Source organism: Hylobates moloch, unplaced genomic scaffold (assembly GCF_009828535.3).
Source record: "Hylobates moloch isolate HMO894 unplaced genomic scaffold, HMol_V3 SCAFFOLD_16, whole genome shotgun sequence".
Lineage (NCBI taxonomy): Eukaryota > Metazoa > Chordata > Mammalia > Primates > Hylobatidae > Hylobates > Hylobates moloch.
In genome coordinates, this window is record NW_026652291.1 from 45,565,880 (window position 1) to 45,572,871 (window position 6,992).

Sequence of the window (6,992 nt, forward strand, 5' to 3'; positions counted from 1 at the left end):
CATAAGCAACCGGTTAATTTCCAGGGGTAGGATTGGCTTTGGACCAAACTGTAGATCTAGGATTTATTCAAGTGAAATATTAGGACTCAGAAGGTTTCCATCATTCTGATTTATTTTTTGGCTTTATTTTTGGAAAGGAATATCTCCAGTAGTTCCAGGATTACATTCTGCCTTTTTTTAAACCCTAAAGGAAAGAGGATGCCCTTTTCCCAGTAGTTTCAAAACAAGTTCTAGGATTCAGGCTGATTGGTCTAATGTGGGTCAGATACTCAATAGAATGCTCTGATTGGCTTGGGCTGAGGGGTGGGGTCATTTCCATCAGACTCCCATGTACTATAAGAGGAAGAGGGTGAATTTCATGAAGGAGAACTAAGGTGTTCTCACCAGAAACGTGGAGTGCTAGGAAGGCAAAAACAGCAGATGTCCACTGTAGCCAACCTTACTTAAATCACAATGTGTAGGGAGGGTATCATCCCACAGACCCCTAAACCAGTACTGCTTTGACTTTGTAGAGGTTTATCCTCTTTCTTTTACTATCTGTAGCATTTTACTATAAAATATTTGAGAAATTAACAGAGTGAATATGAGACTTCATTGGCCCACGTTTCTTGACTTGGAGAAGCTAATCTACTATAAGACTAAAAATACTGGGGATTTTCTTCTGTTTTCATCTGTTTGTGCCCTGGACTAGTAGTGGGAGGGAGCAATTTTGCCTAAGTGAATCTCCTGCACAAACCCGGACTTCCTCTCCTGTGGGTTGTTGCAAGTTCTAGTGGGAGTAGAGAATGTTAGTGAGCCCTTTTCTATACAGATTTACAGTCATATTTTCCCAATGGCTTTTTCAGTAATAAAGCTGATTTTTAAAAATCTCAATTTATCTGCCTCATGTCTTGTTCCCAGTTGGTTTCAAGCTTGGAGGGAAAAAAGAGGGGGGTTATTATTTGCTTTCTAAAGCCTGACTCTGTACTTAACTGTATTTTTATGTAATCCAAATGTTGAAACTTGAAATGCATATTGACATTCAAAAAACCAGAATATTCCATTGGTCAAAATAAAGAATTCCCTTTCCATTTGGAAAAAATAAAAGTTTGCAATACTTTACTGCACACCCATTTCTTAGTCAGATGTATACAAAAATGACAGTATCTGTAGAAGTTAGAGCCAGCCTACATAGAAACACTTGCTTTACAAACCATGGCTCATTTGTGTATCTGTGCACTTGACAAGAGGTCTTGGGAAAGAGGTGCATCACTGTTATTAAATATAGAGAGCTTTGAAACAATTATTAGTGTGGCCAGCCCCATTTTGCTAGCTATGCCAGAATGATCATTTTGCTAGCTATGCCAGAATGAGCCAACCTGCAAATCCTGCCATTGAGGAATAGAATTTAATTGTGCAAATACAAGATGAACTTAGCCAAACAAACTACTAAGTTCCAAATAACTTCAGATAACCTTCTTAAATCAGACCCATGACATCAAAAATAATGCCATTAATGCCCTTGAAAACAATAATAAATACAATAAAAGCTTATTTTATATATGTATAATAGAATGTATCATATGTATTTGCATTTGTATATATGTATTTATATATACATATAAGAATTTTACTTAATATAGTGGGTTTTGTACTAGTTATCATAGTTTTAAAATTGTGTTTTGGAGACATTGTACATTAATTTCATTTTTGTCTTAAAACAGAATTACAGTTAAAATCATCCAAGATACACTTTCTTTGGAAGATATATTAGCAGTCTTCTATTCTTATTTAAAAAATACCTGCTGGCACGACATTCACCCCATGCCTGACCTAAATCTGAAATGCGATAGTGTCTGCGTTCTTTGTCCTTTTTGATCTTCAGTAAAGACAGCTACTGACTTGATATCTATATTAAAAAGTTTAAGCCGGGCACGGTGGCCCACACCTGTAATCCCAGCACTTTGGGAGGCAGAGTCGGGCCGATCACGAGGTCAGGAAATCGAGACCATCCTGGCTAACACAGTGAAACCTCATCTCTACTAAAAATACAAAAAATTAGCCTGGTGTGGTGGCCGGTGCCTGTAGTCCCAGCTACTCAGGAGGCTGAGGCAAGAGAATGGCGTGAACCCGGGAGGGGGAGCTTGCAGTGAGCCGAGATTGCGCCACTGCACTCCAGCCTGGGCGACAGAGCGAGACTCCGTCTCAAAAAAAAAAAAAAAAAAAAAAGTTTATATTCTAGATCAATGTTCAATAGAAATAAAATGTGAACTATTACATGTAATTCTAGATGTTTTATTAGCCACAGTAAAAGTAAAGATAGCTGAGATTAATTTTAGCAAATATTTTAACCCAACATAAGACAATATTATTTCAACATGTAATAAATGTAAAAAGCTATTAATTAGCTATTTTTGTCTTTTTTCATACTAAGCCCTCAAAATACAGTGTATATTTTATACTTACAACACACCTAAATTCAGTCTAGGCACATTTGAAGTGCTAAAGACACATGTGAATAGTGGCTACCATATTCAAGTATGCAGTTCTAGGTGATTGTTTTTAATTTTTTCATTTAGAATTTAAATTAATATTTGGTTTTAATTTGGTGACAGACAACCAGAAATAATCATGACTTTATAAAGATAGAAGTTTATTTATATCTTATACAAAGTTGGGAGGTAGTGGTCTGGGTTAGCAAGGTGTCAGGAACTCAGACTTAAAAAAAATATATTATTGCTTTGCTATGTGTGGCCTCTGTTAAAAAGGTCACATTATGGTCCAGCTCCAGTCATCATATCTGCATGTCAGCCAGCGAGCAAAGAGGGGTAAAGGAAAGGAGGAAATTTCATATATAAGCATGTCCCGTGAGCCAGAACTTAGTCACAAATCCACAGATATCTGCAAGAGAGGCTGGAAATTTTAATGTTCATTTAAGGCAGCCCTATATTCATTTTTAAAATGGGGGTTTTATTACTACAGAAGAAATGGAAATGGATAATGAAGGGGAAACTAGTAGTCCTCATTTCAATAGGGTCTCTGAAAACCTGATCGATTTTTGAGGAGGTTGCCTTAAATATACCTGTCACTGTTTGGAGGTGAAATGAGACATCTCTAGGGTTATACCCACTTTAGAATTAACCCATGAATGTGTTAATTTTTGGTGAATCTGCTGATATTTAACATTTCCACAAGCTAGAGAGTCCATGTGACATTAGAACTATGATAATGAGGATGACTGGAGCTATGCTTGTGGAATATTCAGAGGGATTTCTGCCACAGAAGAAAGGTCCCCTCAATCTTGGTTTATAACCAGATCCTCTGACATGACTTTTTTGTCTTCAGACAGGCAAACATTGAAATGCTTAGTTTTAAAATTTGTGTTGCCATGTGTCCAAAAATGTTACGCTGTTGAATTGAGAGTTTTTCTAAATGTGGAGCTATCTTCTGGTGAAACTACTGGCTAAGTGGAGGGTAGACTCCATTTATTTTCTTTCTCTCTCTCTTTCCTTCTTTCTTTTTCTTTCTTTCTTTCTTTTTTTGATGGATTGCTTTGTTTAACCATTTTGTTAGATATCTTTTTATCTGTCCTAAATATCTTCAAATGCCCAGAAGGCAAAGGCCTATGTTTTATTGCTTTTTGTGTTTTCCAGACACAACTTTAGTAGAGCATTAGAATAAATAGATATTTAATATCTCTAATTAAATGTACTACTATGTTAAAGCTATGAAATCTAAGGCAAATAAATATCCAAGGGTTACTATTAAAGATGGTACAAAAAACTCAAAGCTATACTCTTCCTGCTTTTCTTCAAAGCCAGTTTTTCTACACTCTCAACATATATCTGCTAGGTTTTGAAGGGAAGGGGAAGGTTAAAGAAAGAGAGAGAGAGTTGGCAGCTCTATTGTAATGCAGGTTTTTTATCCAGCACAAGACCTGCAGAGGTGGGGGAAGCCAGTTTTTCTGTCTCCCAAGATATACCTGTTATGTTTTGAAGGAAAAGCAAGGTTTATAAAGAAAGACAGAGAGAGTTGTTAGCTCTTCAGCCACATAGGTTTTATTTCCAGCACAAGACCTGTGGAGGTGGGGGACCCATTTAATGCCAGAGCTCACTGCTGCTTACAGGCTGGGGTAATTTATAGGTCTGGGGTAGGGAGACAGCGGTCTGGGTGGTATGGCTTTCTGCCCAGCAGGATATTGATAACATGTTCCCATGATCAGGTGGTTTGGCCCTTTTTCTGGTGGGATGTGATAGGATGTTCCTTGGACCTTTGCTCAGCAGCGTATGATAGGGATGTTCCTTCAGTTGGGCCTTTGCCTGGCAGGGTATGATAAGGATGTTCCCATGCCTTGTGGTCAGTTGGTTAGGCAGGATGTTTCTCATGGCTCAAATCCCCGTGGAATGTTTCACTCTAACCAAGGCCTGCGAAATGGCAAGGGGCTTACAAAATGGTGCAGTTTGGACTAACACTACCCTAACAGTTGAAATAAAAGTCCTCTCATTCTCCCTCCCTCAATCAATCTTCTTAATTTCTGGTCCAACAAAAATCATCACTGTCCTCAGAAAATTACTTAAATTGTGTGGAGACTTGAAGACTGGTGATAAGCAAATGGGTTTCCAGCTCAGGTTTTTTGTGGGTTGTTTGTTTGTTTGTTTTGAGATGGAGTTTCGCTCTTGTTGCCCAGGCTGGAGTGCAATGGCACGATCTCGGCTCACTGCAACCTCTGCCTCCCGGGTTCAAGCGATTCTCCTGCCTCAGCCTCCAGAGTAGCTGGGATTACAGGCATGCGCCACCACGCCTGGCTAATTTTGTATTTTTAGTAGAGACAGGGTTTCTCTATATTAGTCAGGCTGGTCACTAACTCCCAACCTCAGGTGATCTGCCTGCCTCGGCCTCCCAAAGTGCTGGGATTACAGGCGTGAGCCACCGCGCCCGGCCTCCAGCTCAGGTTTTATGGCATCTCAGAGGGACTTCTATAAACTAAACAGGTGTAGTAAAATTTTCAAAATGAATCTTTTTATTTGGTTTTAATTTAGTAAACGAACACTTTAGTAGACTGTGGGCTTTTTGGTTTGTTTGAGAAAGGGAAGGCAGAGAAACCAACAAGGGGAAGTAAAATGGCATACAATTAAATCAATGGGAAAGATTCACTCTGTCAGTCTGAGCCTCACCGTTGTCTTCTCCACTAGACTGGGCAGCTCCCAGTTACAGGGCCCCTCTCTCAGTCTTCTCCGGGCCTCAGGTCTCAGGAGTGCTCCTTCCAAAAGATACTTGAGCAAAAATGATTTTAAAGAAATTACTGTTGCCTTCTCACATGAAACTCTTTTTAACAAGTTTAATCATGGTTACAATTCTCATTTAAACTATTTCAGCAGCCCCTTGACTGAGTTCAAAGGGAAAGTAAACTTTAGAAGACTTTAGGCCCTTCTAAAGTTGTAGATCAGAGAATGGAGAGGAGAAAACAAATGAGATGATTGCACATGAGATCTTTGTGCTCTTCAGTTGTAGATGTTTCTCATTCCCCCAGATGCACTTTATATCTTTAATTCCTCACTTGTCATTTTTACTTATTCCTAATTCAACTGAATTGATTATTTAATTCATCTGCAATCCTTGTTTTGAATGCCTCAATTCTTCAGATTGTCATTAAGAATTTTCCAACTGGATGTTCCATTTAATGAAATAAAGGTTTATTTCTTCAAGACTTCCTAAACATTCTTTGCTTTGCTCACTAATTTTCTTCCTATTGGTGGTTTCTACCTCTAAATTAAATGAGTTCCTAAGCATCAGTAGTGCTGCTTGAGCCACGAATACAGGGAGTCAAGTGCGAGCTACAGTGTATCTTGATGAACAGCCATGAGTGACTGACAGGTGTTTCTCATTACAAGTTATTGGGTTTTTTTGGAGATAATAATATCGAAGCATATTTAATGGTAGCTTTTAATTTAGAATTTCACCACAAAGATCTTTTGATTAGAAACAGCTATTCTCAAAAAGATTGTGAAGATGGCCGAATAGGAACAGCTCTGGTCTACAGCTCCCAGCATGAGCAACGCAGAAGACAGGTGATTTCTGCATTTCCTTCTGAGGTAGCGGGTTCGTCTCACTAGGGAGTGCCAAACAGTGGGTGCAGGACAGTCGGTGCAGCGCACCCTGCGCGAGCCGAAGCAGGGCGAGGCATTGCCTCACTCGGGAAGCGCAAGGGGTCAGGAGTTCCCTTTCCTAGTCAAAGAAAGGGGTGACAGACAGCACCTGGAAAATCGGGTGACTCCCACCCTAATACTGCGCTTTTCCAACGGGCTTGGAAAACGGCACACCAGGAGATTGTGTCCCGCACCTGGCTCAGTGGGTCCTACACCCACAGAAGTCTCGCTGATTGCTAGCACAGCAGTCTGAGATCAAACTGCAAGGCAGCAGTGAGGCTGGGGGAGGGGTGCCCACCATTGCAGCCAGGAAGCTTGAATGAAGCAGCCAGGAAGCTTGAACTGCATGGAGCCCACCACATCTCAAGGAGGCCTGCCTGCCTCTGTAGGGTCCACCTCTGGGGGCAGGGCAGAGACAAATAAAAAGTCAGCAGTAACCTCTGCAGACTTAAATGTCCCTGTCTGACAGCTTTGAAGAGAGTAGTGGTTCTCTCAGCACGCAGCTGGAGATCTGAGAACGGGCAAACTAAGACAAAAGAACAAAGCTGGAGGCATCATGCTACCTGACTTCAAACTATACTACAAGGCTACAGTAACCAAAACAGCATGGTACTGGTACCAAAGCAGAGATATAGACCAATGGGACAGAACAGAGCCCTCAGAAATAATGCCACATATCTACAACTATCTGATCTTTGACAAACCTGACAAAAACAAGCAATGGGGAAAGGATTCCCTATTTAATAAATGGTGCTGGGAAAACTGACTAGCCATATGTAGAAAGCTGAAACTGGATCCCTTCCTTACACCTTATACAAAAATTAATTCAAGATGGATTCAAGACTTACATGTTAGACCTAAAACCAT